Source organism: Mixophyes fleayi, chromosome 9, assembly GCF_038048845.1.
Source record: "Mixophyes fleayi isolate aMixFle1 chromosome 9, aMixFle1.hap1, whole genome shotgun sequence".
NCBI lineage: Eukaryota > Metazoa > Chordata > Amphibia > Anura > Limnodynastidae > Mixophyes > Mixophyes fleayi.
In genome coordinates this window covers 17,282,676-17,299,310 of record NC_134410.1, presented here as the reverse complement: position 1 = coordinate 17,299,310, position 16,635 = coordinate 17,282,676, and the positions used below count along the sequence as shown (strand labels likewise).

Here is a 16,635-nt window from a genome sequence, read left to right as displayed (position 1 = left end):
GTACATGCTTGTTATGCGTAGAAATAAAAACTACAAAAAATACATTGTGCCTTCATGTTCATCACAAATGAATATTTATTGTAGTTATTCTCCAAATGCTTTTAATTTTTAGAATAAAAATGTGTGTGTATATATATATATATATATTGCACTTATAGCAATATAAATGCAATATTAAGCAGTAATATTTCTATTCATCAAGTACAGTCAAATTCCCATTTTAGGAACTCATAGACCTCACATATAATAGGTTATCTGTGTTAGTCCACAGCCGGCACAATCAGAGCTCATGTTGACCGATTTTGAATTGTGCATTTTTAAGCTTGTATTAAAGCTTTGGAGCCATTTTGCTTTCACTGAAAACTGTTCTAGTCTCCTTGGGTACCCATATTTTTGTATTTTTCTTTGAAAGCTAAATGAATGCATTTTTATTCCTATAAATATAAAACACATAAAGTCTCTAAAAAAATGCATAAGTCATCGAGAATGGACTTGTGCTCTCATGATCTTCTCTGGCTGCATGATTTGGAAATATTTAGCACACACATGTGAACAAAAAGTACAATAAACTAACACAGCCCAATGAGAACAGTTTAGTAGGCAGAAAGAGGCAATGGAATGTTCTTATATCTTATACGCTGGAGTCTAAGTTCACAGCGCGGGTTCTCAAACTGCCAAATAGAGATCTATGTGGTAGAGGCATCTAGAGATGTCCTTTGTCTCCCTTTCAATGCTTCCTTTCTCTCTGATGCCCCTCATCTGCTTGTATCAAAGCAATGTGATGGGCACACCATGGAATACGATGTGAAATTTGGGCCACAGGTCCTTGCATAATGAGTGGAACACAATTTTTGCCAAAGTAAAAAGGTAAGTCCTCCTTCATTGTGTCATCACCTGTCAGTAAATCCATAATGTCCCTCAACCTCTATCCATTTGTGGACCAATACTGGTGACAGGTTCTGAGCTGACTGGTTCATTGCAGGTGCATTTATGGAACTTTCCTAGGTTGGTTCAAAAACATTGTCAAGATCTGTCAAATGAAGGATAGCATTCTTTAATTTTTCCGTACACTTTCTTTATCGGCTTTGGCATGTTCTATTTTCTGGCCTTGACCCTTGTGTTAAGGGGTCTTGACAATGGGAATATAATCCAGTAGAGTTTATTGTTGTTTCCTTGTCTTGTAGAAGATTTTGGAGTGCATAATATTATAAAGTTGTGAATAAATTACAGTAAGTGCCGCAACAGTCTTTGTGTAAGTTACATATTGCCTTTACATATAGTAGTTCAACATTCACAAGGTGTTAACATTTTATATGTTTGTCTAATTAGTTTATTGTGTTGACCTGAGATACTTTTCATGATGCAAATCGTCTGCAGTCTCTCGACAGGACTTAATTGAAACAATACACTTTACGCTACATTTCTTTCTTAAATATGACTTTCATTCTGACAGCTGCAAATAACCCAACACTTGGCAGTGAATGGACTGACAAGATTTATGCTATGGCAAAAGAGGGACATCCTGTGCCAGTCATTCAGAAATTACTGCAAAGCTCAGAAAAGTGTGTAGTGTCATGCCAAAATAACTGAGAAAAACCTGCTGTCCTAGTCACCCAGAAGTACAGATTCACTCTATTGCACCTTAGTAATTCATAAATAAAGTACTGTGTGGTTCTGCTCCCATCTAATAACTTTGTTTGTTTTTCATTCATTTGCAAAAAATTTAGGAACATGGTGAATTCAAAAAATCATGAGCATGATGAATTTTGTGTGGGTAAAAAAAAGAATATTAAATGTCAGCATGGTATTGAAATCTCCAAAAACATCATACAGAGTATGAGACGTCAACTCAGATGGACTTTTGGTCCAACCAACTAGAGTATACAGTAGTAAAATACTATACACTAAGTGTCTAAGATTAATGTATATGTTTACAGCATTAATGTTTCTTAACCATACCCAATTACCATCACTTTATATATGTGAATAAATAAAAAAAAGGCTAGCCCAGCCCAGTGCTATTATTGGCAGTGGGGAACAAATCAATGATGTGATATTCATGGATTAAACATCTGCGGCTTTGAAACGTTTTTCATCACCGACTTTTAGGAATAAAATCCCACCTTTACATCAATCAAGTGAAATGGTAAAGCTACAGGAATGTGGTGGTTGTATTACAATCTGCATGCTTCTTACTATATGGTATGTACTTAAAATTTAACACATTTAGTTTTTCTACATATTTTTAAGATTGTTATGTCAAATAATTGTTAATTTGGAAAGCCTACTTTCAGCCCTGCGCATTTCAAATGGGAGATATGGAATTACTCTAACCTGTTAGAACTGGAGACACATGCACCAGAAAATAGCATCTTACATGTTGCTTAAACTACAACTAATGTTGAATAGCCTCAGACTTGCTAAGTGAAAGTAAACAAATTACAGTACCATAATAAAAAGGTTAAACAAGACAACTGTTTTTGGTTGCGCTACATTGACTTTCTTTAGCTAAGTAGCAATGGCATTACAAATCACTTTATAGATCAGCTTACTTCAGAAGTACAGGCTGTATACTGTATTCACATTGTAAATATTACATGAAATGAAATGAATGGTGGTGTTGAAAGAAATTTGAGCAGCTAATGGAAGCCCTGGTCTATTATGGACACAGTCCAGTAATGCTATTTATAAACCAGAATATAGTAAATAAATAAAACTATAAATAAATAATCAAACAAATTATTGGTAAACCAAAGTTCACTTAACTGATACAAAGGAAGACATTGTTACAATATTATATCAATCGGAAATTAATTTTATTCACCTCCAGTACACACGTTATACAACAAAAGTAATATCATGACAGCCCATTTTCTTTATGAATCCCTCATGTGTGCACGCAGCTGTCCACCGTACTTGTAGTTTATCATAGCCAATATATAGATCCACTGTATAATTCTGGTATTGCGTATGCGTCATGATGACTGTGGTCGTAGAGGAATTAAGGACCAAACTATCGGAAGGGATGTTATCTGACTGTAGATGACAATAGCTGCAAAGATGGGCGAACATTGCACAGATTAGCGTAATGGTGCAGTATCCCATTGCCACCACAGTGCATTTCTTATACAGGAAAGGTAACAGAGAAAGAAGGAAGATGAGAAAAATAGAGGTGCAAACAGGAAAAACACATTTCCAGCGTGTACAAACCCCATTAAAATGAGTGGAAGAAGCGTCATTGCAATACAATTTTTTTTAAACAAGAGTGCCCCAACCTCAATGACAATACTGCTAGGGGTTGTCTTGTGGGAAGACACTCCTCTTTGGGGGGGGGGGGGGATACGAGACATACAATGGAGTATCCAAACCTGGACAAGTCCATTAACAAATAAAGAACTGTAGGAATAATAATGACAAGGTTCCCAAATTCTCCACATAGTGTACTGTCAGATAATAGGTTGTTTTTCATAATATGTCTCTTTCTCTTCGAATTGAATTCATGATATTTTGTTCTAAGAGTTAATTTGAAGACCCAAAATCTAATTACGATTGATGAAAATTTACTTATACCTATGGCTGGCATGGTCTGACACTTCCTGAAGGGAAGAGAATCGGGCATGCATCACAGTTATCAGTGGGCAGCACAATAGGCAGCTCTAATGACCGATGCTCGATTGCACCATTTGTCTAAGTAAACTTTGCTCCACCTGTACTAAGCTTGAAGAATTGTTACATTGCTGACTACAGATGGAGTGTTTGTTGTTGAAACAATTCACTCACTTAGTTCACCAAATAGTGTGAATATTATAATAAAAATATTTTTATAAAATAAAGGGGCATTAATGAAATGCTTCAGTAAACAAGTAAGTCTGTAGCTTTTGAAGGTTCCTAGAGTTCAGGTCTGGTGAACTGTGCGAGGCAGAGAGTTCCAGAGAGTAGGGGCTGCAAAGCTAAAAGCTCAACCCCATATGAATTATTTGAGATTCCAGGAACATTTAAGAATCTATGGATTGAAGAGAGCGAGTGGGAGTGTAAGGAATGAGAAGCTGCTTCAAGCACCCAGGACTCTGGTTGTGTAGGGTTTTGCATGTCAATTAGCCAAACTTGAAACAGATTTGCCATCTTACAGGAAGCCAGAGTAGGGAAGGGAGAACAGGTGTTATGAGGCTGGTTAGTTAGCAGCCTGGCTGCTACATTTTGTGCAAAAGGCAAGTGGTACAGTTCTTTTATGGGAGACCCACTAGAGTGTATTACGACTCTCTCAGTGAGATGTAATCTAGTTTTTAACATGCGCACCGTGGTATACACCCTGCACCAAACCAGTGAAGCATTCTTTTCGGTTCTCTCCCTACAGCAGACCTGGGGGTAAATGTATCAAGCTGAGAGTTTTCCGGCGGGTTTGAAAAGTGGAGATTGTTGCCCATAGCAACCAATCAGATTCTAGCTATCATTTTGTAGAATGTACTAAATAAATGATAGCTAGAATCTTTCAAACCCGACGGAAAAATCTCAGCTTGGTACATTTACCCCCTAGGACTTGGAAGTAATAGCTACAATATATAATGGCTAATCATCCTTTATAAATAGGATATATTTAGTTTCGTATTTGGGACATATTCCTAATAATTCCAGAATTTATTTATTGTATAAATGATCCATGTTCGTCATGGTGAGGGGAATATTCATGTGAATTACATTTCTTCATGAAAGAATTGAGAATATGCTCTTATTTAAACTTACTTTATATGGCTACCACCATATCCACTTAACCCCTATTTCCTCCGCTCATTCTCCCCTCTCTCCCATTGCCTCAACCGGCTCCTCTTGTGCCTGGTCTATCAACCCTCCCTTAGGATGTAAGCTCGAATGAGCAGGGCCCTCTTCCCTCCTGTCTCCTTACCCGTTCTTCTGCTCCGTGTCTATTGCATCTGCCTGCCTGGAGTTTTTGAAGTATTGGTACTTTTTGTTTATTGTTCTGTACTGTTATACCCTGTATAGTCTACTGTTTGTACTATGTGCGGCGCTGCGGAAACCTTGTGGCGCCTAACAAATAAATGATAATAATAATAATAATAATAATGGCTGACATTACATTTTTGCTCAAATGCTAAAGGTGCTATAACCTTATTTATTTATTCACATAAAGATAGTAGCTACAGATGGCAACAAAATTGAATTCTTTATGATGGGAGAAGCTTTGGAAAGTTTACTTACGTCTATATATGTATCTATAGACCTTTCCATCATTTCAACAACAGCTCAATAATCCACCATATGATGTTGTATTAAGGTCTTATCTCTGAGTATATAAACCGTTACAGTAACAACCGTACTCCTCTTCCTGCAATAAGAAAGGATTTCACTGACACACCTTAATGTCACTGCTCTGACCGTTCTGTATCAAAACGCTGTCTGCACATCTTGCAAGAGAAGTGCCTAAGCTTGAGATTAATACTGATGTCACAACGTGTCTCCACCCTTCTCAATAACCAAAGCATATAAAACTGTATTCAGGAGCAGTATTCCAAAAGCATTTTATAAAGTATCATCTATCAGACAAGTGGATATTTTCCCCCCGAGAACTACTATGAAATACTCAGGATTACATGTTATCGCACACATGGGGCTGCTCATACTTATAACAGGTAAGTCAGCATATCAGCTGTATCAGTATGTAACAGTTCAGGTGAACTGCTGTGAGGATGAGTGTAAGGTATGAAACTTATGTGTCTCCATTTTTTACATGTCGGGACTAATAAATTCTGCATTTTAAAGTCACTGTAATTCTTGTTGGCATTTTCGTAGTAGCAATAATGACTACTACCCATCACTAGTTCCTGCGTGTATAATGACTGTGGAACCTGCAGTCAGTGTGACCTGTCACCTGTTTCATAGCTGCCACCTGTCACTTATTACCAGGGACAGTTACAGGTTTTAAAGATATGTCCTTGGAAAAGTCCCTATTTTTTTTAATATTGACCAAGTAAAACATACAATTCCACTTTTCCGCCTCCTAGATGTGGATCTACCATCTGTTCTCCATCACCCTTAAATAATTGTTTTTCTGATTTTATTTTTTCCCCTTTCAAAGTGTGTCCCTTTGTTCTAGAAATCCTCTTATATTTAGTACTGCTGTCTCCCTGAACTCCATTACTACTTGTAATATATTTCAGTGTTCCAAAATGATCACCTCTGTTCCTTCTCTCCTCTCAGTTGTACATGTTCAGGTCGTCCCTGATCCGTTTTGTTATGTAGCCTATGCACCATTTTATTAGCCCATCTCTGATTTTTATTCTTTTTTTTCTATTTTATGAATTTCTTTTTAGAAATTGGGCCTCTAGAACTGTATTTAGTAATGGAGGTGAGACCTTACCAGTGCCCTATAAACTGGTATATAATCTCCCTTTTCCAACAACTAATACCTCTACCCATACAAACATATCCATACAAACAGGTATTCCAATACCATTTCCTTGTGATTACTTACCTTGATCTCACCTGAAACTAAAATTCCAATGTCCTTTTCCATTGCTGTTAGGGACATTACATGTCTATTCATTCTGTAGTCACATTTTGGCATTTTTGTCCCATGTGCTTTATTTTATATTTTGATGTATTAAATTGGAGATTCCATTATTTATTTCCTCTTTTTTCTCTAATTCACTGCACATTTATTTTATCTCTTGTGGGGTATCAAGTCATTGCATGTTCTGCAAAAAAAACCTTCTCTTGTAGACCCCTTCATCTCAGCTCACACCATTGACTACAACACTTTCCTATCTTCAGCCAGACCTTTATCTATTAAATGCAAGAATTGTCAGTTTCTGAATTAATTTATTGCAGGACATTGTAGCCAATGTTATAATCTAAATAAGCTATCTCAATTGATCCACCCGGATCACTTTAGTTACTGAGTCAAGAAATCCACTATATCTGACATGATTACCAGTAGCAAAGCCATTGGATCTTGTAATTGTTTGACTGCCAGAAGTACCATTATTCCTTTTAATACTCTTGGATGTATATCATTAACTTATCTACTTTGAATAGATAGAACTGTGGCAGCGTGGTTAGCATTGCTGCCTCACAGCGCTGAGTTCGATTCCGACCAGGCCTCTCTCTGTATTGAGATTTACGTTCTCCCTATGTTTGCGTGGGTTTTCTCCATTTGCTGTGTATTCCTCCCATAGACTAAAAACATACTGGTAAGTTAACTGGCTGCTGATTGGAATAGACCCTAGTATGTATAATGGTACTATATAAATAAACAATAATATTTAAATAGGTGGTGGTGAATTTCTCCATGACACCCAACACTCTTGGGTCAGCCACCCGGCTCTAGCCAAATCCCTCTGGCATCAGTCTACAACAACCTGTATTCCTCCATCTTACACTAATACTCACATAAGTCTCAAAGTTTACACTCATCCAAACAGTAATTTGTCTCTACTTTTACATTGCTCCGTTTTTAATAGTTTGCATGACCTGCAGTTAGTGGTTAAAGTGGGCAATTATATGGTCACATTCTATACCGCTCCTTCTACTGCTCTCCTTTGATTGTAAAACTATCAAATTCCATTCACTTACATTTTCCACACTGACAAAATTTCCATTTTGACCACGGCCCGTAGTCCTAATCCCTTAACAGGCAAAACTTCAGAGAAGAATACAGAGGACGATATCAGCTCAAGATCCTTTTCTAACAGTTAAAAAGCTCTCTGCACTGTTCCAACATCGCTGGTAGATAAATCTTTAGTATCAACATGTACCACAACATGTACCTCTGCACTTTGACTCACCGATTCAACAGCCTTTACCGTGCGGCTCCTATCTCGGAGAAGTAGGTCTTGCCAAGCACCTAATCTCTCAGTTTCTTTCATGACCAACTGCTAGCAATTATCTTGTGAGTGTGACTACAATTGATGTAAAACATACTGTCAGTGTGAGTGTAATGGTAGTGAAAACTGCTGTGTAATAGCCTGAGGAAAATGATTTTAGCATGAGTATTATTTTGGGGAAATGGATATGAGAGTAAGTGTAATAAGAGGGAATAAAGGATGTGAGTGTGAGTGTAATGTCAGGGAAGATAGATTTGGGTATAAGTGTAATGTCAGGGAAGATAGATTTGGGTGTAAGTGTAATGTCAGGGAAGATGGATTTGGGAGTAAGTGTGATGGCAGAGGAGATGGATTTGAGTGTAAGTGGGATGTCAGGGAAAATGGATTTGGGTGTAAGTTTAATGTCAGGGAAGATGAATTTGTGTGTAAGTGTAATGTCAGGATGGATGGATTTGGGTGTAAGTGTGATGGCAGGGGAAATGGTTTTGGGAGTAAGTGTGATGGCAGAGGAGATGGATTTGAGTGTAAGTGGGATGTCAGGGAAAATGGATTTGGGTGTAAGTTTAATGTCAGGTAAGATGAATTTGTGTGTAAGTGTAATGTCAGGAAAGATGGATTTGGGTGTAAGTGTGATGGCAGGGAAAATGGTTTTGGGAGTAAGTGTGATGGCAGAGGAGATGGATTTGGGTGTAGGTGTTATGTCAGGGAAGATGAATTTGGGTGTAAGTGTAATGTCAGGGAAGATGAATTTGTGTGTAAGTGTGATGTTGGAGATGGATTTGGGTGTAAGTGTAATGGCAGAGGAGATGGATTTTGGTGTAAGTGTGATGGCAGGGGAGATGGATTTGGGTGTAAGTGTGATGTTGGAGATGGATTTGGGTGTAAGTGTAATGTCAGGGATGATGGATTTGGGTGTAAGTGTGATGGCAGGGAAAATGGTTTTGGGAGTAAGTGGGATGGCAGTGGAGATGGATTTGGATGTAGGTGTTATGTCAGGGAAGATGGTTTTGGGTGTAAGTGTGATGGCAGAGGAGATGGATTTGGGTGTAAGTGTGATGTTGGAGATGGATTTGGGTGTAAGTGTAATGTCAGGGATGATGGATTTGGGTGTAAGTGTGATGGCAGGGGAGATGGATTTGGGTGTAAGTGTGATGGCAGAGGAGATGGATTTGGGTGTAAGTGTGATGGCAGAGGAGATGGATTTGGGTGTAAGTGTGGTGCTGGAGATGGATTTGGGTGTAAGTGTAATGTCAGGGATGATGGATTTGGGTGTAAGTGTGATGGCAGGGAAAATGGTTTTGGGAGTAAGTGTGATGGCAGTGGAGATGGATTTGGATGTAGGTGTTATGTCAGGGAAGTTGGATTTGGACGTAAGTGTGATGGTAGAGGAGATAGATTTGGGTGTAAGTGTGATGGTAGAGGAGATGGATTTGAGTGTGTGATCGCAGATGAGATGGATTTGGGTGTAATGTAATTTATAACATACTGTCTTGTGCTATTTATCACAGGTCTCTGTGTCCAAGCCCAGTATTCCAAGTCTTTACTCAGCACCAAAGCCAGGACTACTCCCGATGACATTAATACCCAAACTCTGACCAGTAACCAAGCAACATCAAACAATACTACAACTACATCTCCCAGCATATCAACATCAGTACTAAGACATATAATCACACCTTCCAGCAATGACATCAGTAGCCAACATTCATCAACGCCAATTAAACCTCCATCAATCAGTATTACAGCAACATCTTCCAGTATTTCAGCAGAAACCACAATGAGAATAACTACCTCCTCTAATAAGGACACCAGCATTAATTCAGCACCAACCATTAACCAATCAATCCAATTATCAGTATTGCCATTCATTAACATTATGAACTCTTCTAGTGATGATGTCAGCACCCAGCCTACATCAGCCAGTAGCACAACAACATCTTACAGTAGTGTAACAAGGAGCCCATCAGTTACCAAGACTAATACATCAATATCTTCATCTTCATCATCATCAACACCCATTAACATGATGAATTTTTCGAGTGATGACACCAGTATTCAGCCTACATCAACCAGTAACACAGCAACATCTTACAGTAGTGCTACCAGTATCCCAACAGTTGACATGAATAATACAATTAATTCTTTAACTTCAGCACCATCAATATCCAATCACATGATGAACTCATTCAGTGATGATACCAGTATTCAGCCTACATCGGTCAGTAACACAACAACACCCTACAGTAACGTAACACGGAGCCCATCAGTTAATATGACTAATACAGTAATATATTCAACTTCATCATCATCACCACTCATTGACATGATGAACTCTTCCAGTGATGATACTAGTATCCAGCCTACATCAACCAGTAACACAACAACATCTTACAGTAGTGTTACCAGTAGCCCATCAGGTATCATGAATAATACAAACTTATCTTCAACATTATCAATATCAACATTCAGTAACCTGACCAACTCTTCCAGTGATCAAACCCATATCCAGCCTACATCAACAAGTAATACAGCAACATCTTACAGTAGTGATTCTAGTAACACATCAGGTACCATGGAAAATATCTCTATATCTTCAACATTATCCATATTATCATCCAGTACCATGATAATATCTTCCAATGAGAAAGCCAGTGTCCAGACTACATCAACCAGTAATACAGCAAAATCTTACAGTAACATTACTAGTGTCTCACATGATATTATGAATAACACAATGCTGCCTTTTAGTACTTCAGCTTCAACTAATAGCAGTGTGATGCCTTCTTCCAGCAGTGGTACCAGTATTCAATCAGAAGAATCCACAACAACATCTCCCAGTGGTTCTAGTACACCACAAGTTACAATCAAAATCACATCAACTACTTCTAGTAGCAATACTAGTAACCAACCAATAGCAACTAATACCACAATGACATCTACCAATACCAATACAGCAGTTACCAACACAGGGACATCTTCAAGTTTATCAGCATCTACTTCTTTTAGCATAATGACCACTTCTAACAATTATACCAGGACACAACCAGGATCAGCTAGTAGAACCACAATACTTTCCACTGCTACTAATGTTATGATGGGTAACACAGAAACATCCACCAGTCATTTCAAAGCAAGTACCAGTAACATGTTGACTGCTTTCAGTTATGATACCAGTACAAAGCCAGCATCAACCAATACCCCAAAGATGTCTTTCAGTAGTGCTGTCAGTACCCTACCAGCTAATGTGAATAACACATTGTCACCTTCAACTTCATTTATGTCATCACCAAGTCATACAATTACTTCTTCCACCAGGGATACCAATATGCAGTCAGCACCATCCAGTAACACATCTTCCAGTACTGTCACCAGTATCCCACCGGTAATTAAAAAGACAGCATCAACTTTTAGTGCATCCATAACAAGTGTCAGCAACATGTTGACTGCTTTCAACAATGGCACCAGTACTCAGCCATCCTCAGCCAGTAACACAACAACGTTTTCTAGTAATGTTAACATGATAACCTTGTCCAACAATGACACCAGTACTCAGCCATCCTCAACCAGTAACACAACGCTTTCTAGTAATGTTACCAGTAACATGATGACCTTGTCCAACAATGACACCAGTACTCAGCCATCCTCAGCCAGTGACACAACAACGTCTTCTAGTAATGTTACCAGTAATATGATGACCTTGTCCAACAATGACACCAGTACTCAGCCATCCTCAGCCAGTAACACAGCAACATCTTCTAGTAACGTTACCAGTAACATGATGACCTTGTCCAACAATGACACCATTACTCAGCCATCCTCAGCCAGTAACATAACAATGCCTTCTAGTAATGTTACCAGTAACATGATGACCTTGTCCAACAATGACACCATTACTCAGCCATCCTCAGCCAGTAACATAACAACGCCTTCTAGTAATGTTACCAATAAAATGATGACCTTGTCCAACAATGACACCATTACTCAGCCATCCTCAGCCAGTAACATAACAACGCTTTCTAGTAATGTTACCAGTAACACGATGACCTTGTCAAGCAATGACACCAGTACTCAGTCATCCTCAATCATTAACACAACTATGTCTTCCAGTAATGTTACCAGTAACATGATGACCTTGTCCAGCAATGACACCATTACTCAGCCATCCCCAGCCAGTAACATAACGTCTTCTAGTAATGTTACCAGTAACACGATGACCTTGTCCAACAATGACACCAGTGCTCAGCCTTCCTCAATCATTAACACAACTATGTCTTCCAGTAATGTTACCAATAAAATGATGACCTTGTCCAATAATGACACCAGTACTCAGTCAGCATCAACCAGCAGCACAGTGATGCCTTATAGTGGTGTTACCAGTAACCTGACAGTTACCATGAATAATACAGCTATAGCTTCAACATTATCAGTATCAACTCTCAGTATCATGTCAAATTCTTCTAGTGATGATACCAGTGTCCAGCGTACATCAGCCAGAAACACAGAGACATCCTACAGTAGTGTAATAAGGAGCCCATCAGTTATCAAAAATAATAAGTCTCTGTCATCAACTTTATCATCATCAACAATTCATAATATGAACAACTCTTCCAGTGATACTAGTATCCAACCTACATCAACAAGTAACGCAGCAGCATCCTACGGTACTGATACTAGTAGCACATCAGTTACCAGGTATAATATAACTATAGCTTCAACTTTATCAATATTATCATCCAGTAACATGATGAACTGTTCCATTAATAAAACCAGTACCCAGCCTACATCAACCAGTAATACAGTAGCATCTTACGTTAGTGTTAACAGTATCTCACAAGGTTTTAGGAATAACACAATGTTACCTTCTAGTACATCAGTTTCAACCAAAAGCAGTGTGATGACTTCTTCCAGCAGTGTTACCAGTATCCAAGCATCAGCAACCAGTAGCACAACAACATCTACCAGTGGTTCAAGTACACCACAAGTTCCTATGAAAATCACATCTACATTGTCAAAACCATCTTCATCAACTATCAGAAGTTTAATTGCTACTTATAGTAATGATACCAGTAACCAACCGATAGCAACTAGTACATCTTCCAATACTAACAGCACAGCAGTTTCTAAGCATGTCACAGTGACATCTTCAAGCCTATCAGCATCTACTTCTGTTACCATAATGAGCTCCTCTAATGAAACTAGGACTCAACCAGGATCAGCTAGTAGCACCACAACATATACCAATACTACTAATGTTATGAAGGGTAACGCAGAAACATCCCCCAGTCATTCCACAGCAAGTACCAGTAACATGTTCATTGCTTTCAGTAATGATTCTAGTACACAGCCAGTATATACGAATAGCACAAATACGTCTTTCAGTGCAGCCAGCACCCCACCAGTTAGCATGAGTAACACAGTGTCGCCTTCAACTTCATTTATGTCACCACCTAGTAGTTTAATTACTCCTCACACCAGTGATACCAGTATGCAGCCTACATCAACCAGCAACACAACAACTTCTTTCATTACTGTTACCAGTAGCCCAACAGTAACTACGAAGATAGCATCATATTTTAGTCCATCCATAACAAGAGTCAGTAAGAATGTCAACAGTGCTCAGTCATCCACAGCCAGGAACACAACAATGTCTTCCAGTAATGTTACCAGTAACAAAATTAATGACCCCAGTATCCAGTCAGCATCAACCAGCAACACAGTTATATCCCACAGTAGTGTTACCAGTAGCCTACCAGTTACCATGAATAATACAGTTGTATCTTCAACTTCATCATCATCAACACACAATAACAGAGTGAACTTTTCCAGTGGTGATACCAGTATTCACCCTACATCTACCAGTAACACAACAACATCTTACAGTAGTGATACTGGTAGCACATCAGTTACCAAGAATAATGTCACTATATCTTCAACATTATCATTATTATCATCCAGTCACATGATGAACTCTTCCAATAATAACACCAGTGTCCAACCTACATCAACCAGTGATATGGCAGCATCTTACATTAGTGTTACCAGTATCTCACAAATTGTTACAGATAACTCAATGTTGGCTTCTAGTACATTAGTTTCAACCAACAGCAGCGTGATGACTTCTTCCAGCAGTGAATCCAGTGTCCAATCAGCAGCAACCAGTAGCACAACAACGTCTCCCAGTGGTTCTAGTACACCACAAGTTCCTATGAAAATCACATCAACATTGTCAAAATCATCATCATCATCTACCAGAAGTTTAGTTGCTACTTCTAATAATGATACCAGCAACCAATCAATATTAACTAGACCCACAATGACATCTTCCAATACTGTTACCGGCACAGTAGTTACTCAAAGTGACACCATGACATCTTCGAGCTCATCAGCATCTACTTCTATTAGTATAAGGACCTCTTCTAATAATGATACCAGACCACGACCAGGATCAATTAGTAGTACAGCAACATATTCCAGTACTGCTGATGTTATGATGGCTAACACAGAAACATCTCCCAGTTATTCCACAGCAAGTACCAGTAACATGTTGACTGCTGCCAGTAATTATGCCAGTACACAGTCAGTATCAACCAAGAGCACAAAGATGCCTCTCAGTAGCGCTGCCAGCACCTTACCAGTAAATGTGAGTAACACAGTGTCATCTTCAACTTCATTTATGTCATCACTGAGTAATAAAATGACTTATTTCACCAGTGATACCAGTACACAGTCTACATCAAACAGTAATAAAGCAATATCTTACAGTGGTGTCTCCAGTAGCCCATCAGTTATCATGAATAATACAGCTAAATCTTCAACTTCACCATCATCAACCTCCAATACCATGGTGAACTTTTCCAGTAATGACACCAGTAATCAGCCGACATCAACCAGTGACACTGCAGTATTCTACAGAAGTGTTAAAGGTATCCCATCAGTTACCAATAATAAAACAGCTTTGTCTTCAACTTCTTCATCATCAACAACATACAGTAACATGATGAACTCTACAAATAATTCAGCCGTTTCAGCCAATAACACAGCGACATTTTCCGACAGCATCCTGTCTTCCACCAATATTGTGACCCGCACACAGTCAATGTCAAAATCAGATTCTATAGCAAAGATAAGTGCTGGTTCTTCGCCCCCAGAGGTCCATTCTAACTCATCCACCATCTACTCTGCAACCAGTGGACAGAATTTAGGTAAATTAAAAAGTAAGAGATATAAAAAGAAAGAGAAAGTGAAAGAGAGAGAGAGAGAGAGAGAGAGACAGAGAAGAGGAGAAGAGTAAAAGGGACAGAGAGAAAAAGAAGAAAAAGGGATTCAATATAAATGAAAAAAGCATAGAAAGAAAGAAGAAGGGGGACAATGAGAGAGACAGAGAAATGCGAGGAATAGAGAAAAGAGAGAGTAAAGGATGAGGAAAGGAAGATGGAGAAAGGGAGAGAGATGAGGAAATAGATAAATACATATGAGATAAAGATACAGATGAGTAGAAGCTGTATGAATAACATTTTAATTTCCTTCCAGTTACCTCACTATCTGGATCAACCAATGTTTTAGCTTCATGGAAAACCATCATCATCTCATTGGCTCTTGCATTTGGAACAACTGTTCTTGGTGGCGGCACGCTGACGGTATGAGTCCTTTTCTTACATCAGATCATCCATTCCTTCCTGGGCAATCAAATACTATTGTACATGTTACTGCACAGAAGGTGTTGTTGCTCATGGATGGCAATCAGTAACATGGTCATTGTAGGATGGATAGTGGACTGTATGATAGCCTTAGGACTTGCTAGTGTTAAATTATTATTTGGTGCTATTAACACACTGTATATGTTATATGGCTAAGCTCCATAGAAAATAGTGTGAGGGTGACATTAATGGTTGTTGTGCACATTATATGTTTTATAGTGTGTTACGCTCTAGTTGGGATAGTGGAAGCGACTGAGTTCCATCTTCTAGAAAGAATGGGCCTGATTCATTAAGGATCTTAATAAAACAATAGTTAAATAAAGTAGAAAAGAAAGTCAGCTCCTTTACATCCTACTCAGCACCAGGCCTGGTCCTCTAAGAACTGGCGGTAGGCTGGGTGCGAAATAATTATTGGGTCCTGTGCACCTAGAGAGTATCAGCTCAATTCTGACTAGCAGTGGGCCCCTCCAGGTACCCCTGGCCATTCAGTACCAGAGTAATGTTGTCAGTATGTAGTCCAAGCCCTTGTGGAACTACAGGTGCTCCCATTCGCAACATTTCTAATACATAAGGTCACTGAGCACTTCATACATGAGACTTCATACAAGTTTCACATCATTGAAAAAAAAAATATTGCTGTTATCCTGTAAACTAAAATAACAATTCATCCACATATGTTCAAAGTATTCAAAGACTTTTAAATTGCCTGATCACATGATGGACAAGCAGATTGTTTTTCTATATACTGTATGTACAACGTATGTTGTTCTATCTGTGGCAAACTGCTCTACCAAAAAATACAAATACATGCTATTTAAGTCAGCATTTGTCTGCACGTGTGAATAACAAATGAGCAATATTTCAATATGGCATAACTTACAGATGTGTGTAAAAACGAACATGGAAATGACAGAGCGCTTATATAAAACACGCATTTTATGCACCTGTAAACAAGGCATCTGTCTCTATCTGTCTTCCACCGAAACTGAATGTCTCCCTCCTAGAACACTGAATTGTTTTAACTACTGAACAATCCTGCACTTCTTGTACCAAGTAATATGACTGAAAAACACATACTTATGAGATGCCCAAAGCTTAAA

General features: G+C 38.6%; 1 long non-coding RNA gene across 1 annotated transcript in view; it reads right to left on the bottom strand.

The window, feature by feature from the left end:
- Positions 1–2,869: 2,869 nt before the first annotated feature.
- The window catches only part of LOC142101456 (uncharacterized), a 29,057-nt gene continuing 15,291 nt past the window's right edge, over positions 2,870–16,635 (bottom strand). The window contains exons 2-3 of the long non-coding RNA XR_012679019.1: positions 15,373–15,514; positions 2,870–3,052 (exon numbers count right to left, since the gene is read on the bottom strand). This is a non-coding gene — a long non-coding RNA (uncharacterized LOC142101456). The remainder of the gene's footprint in view (positions 3,053–15,372; positions 15,515–16,635) is intronic.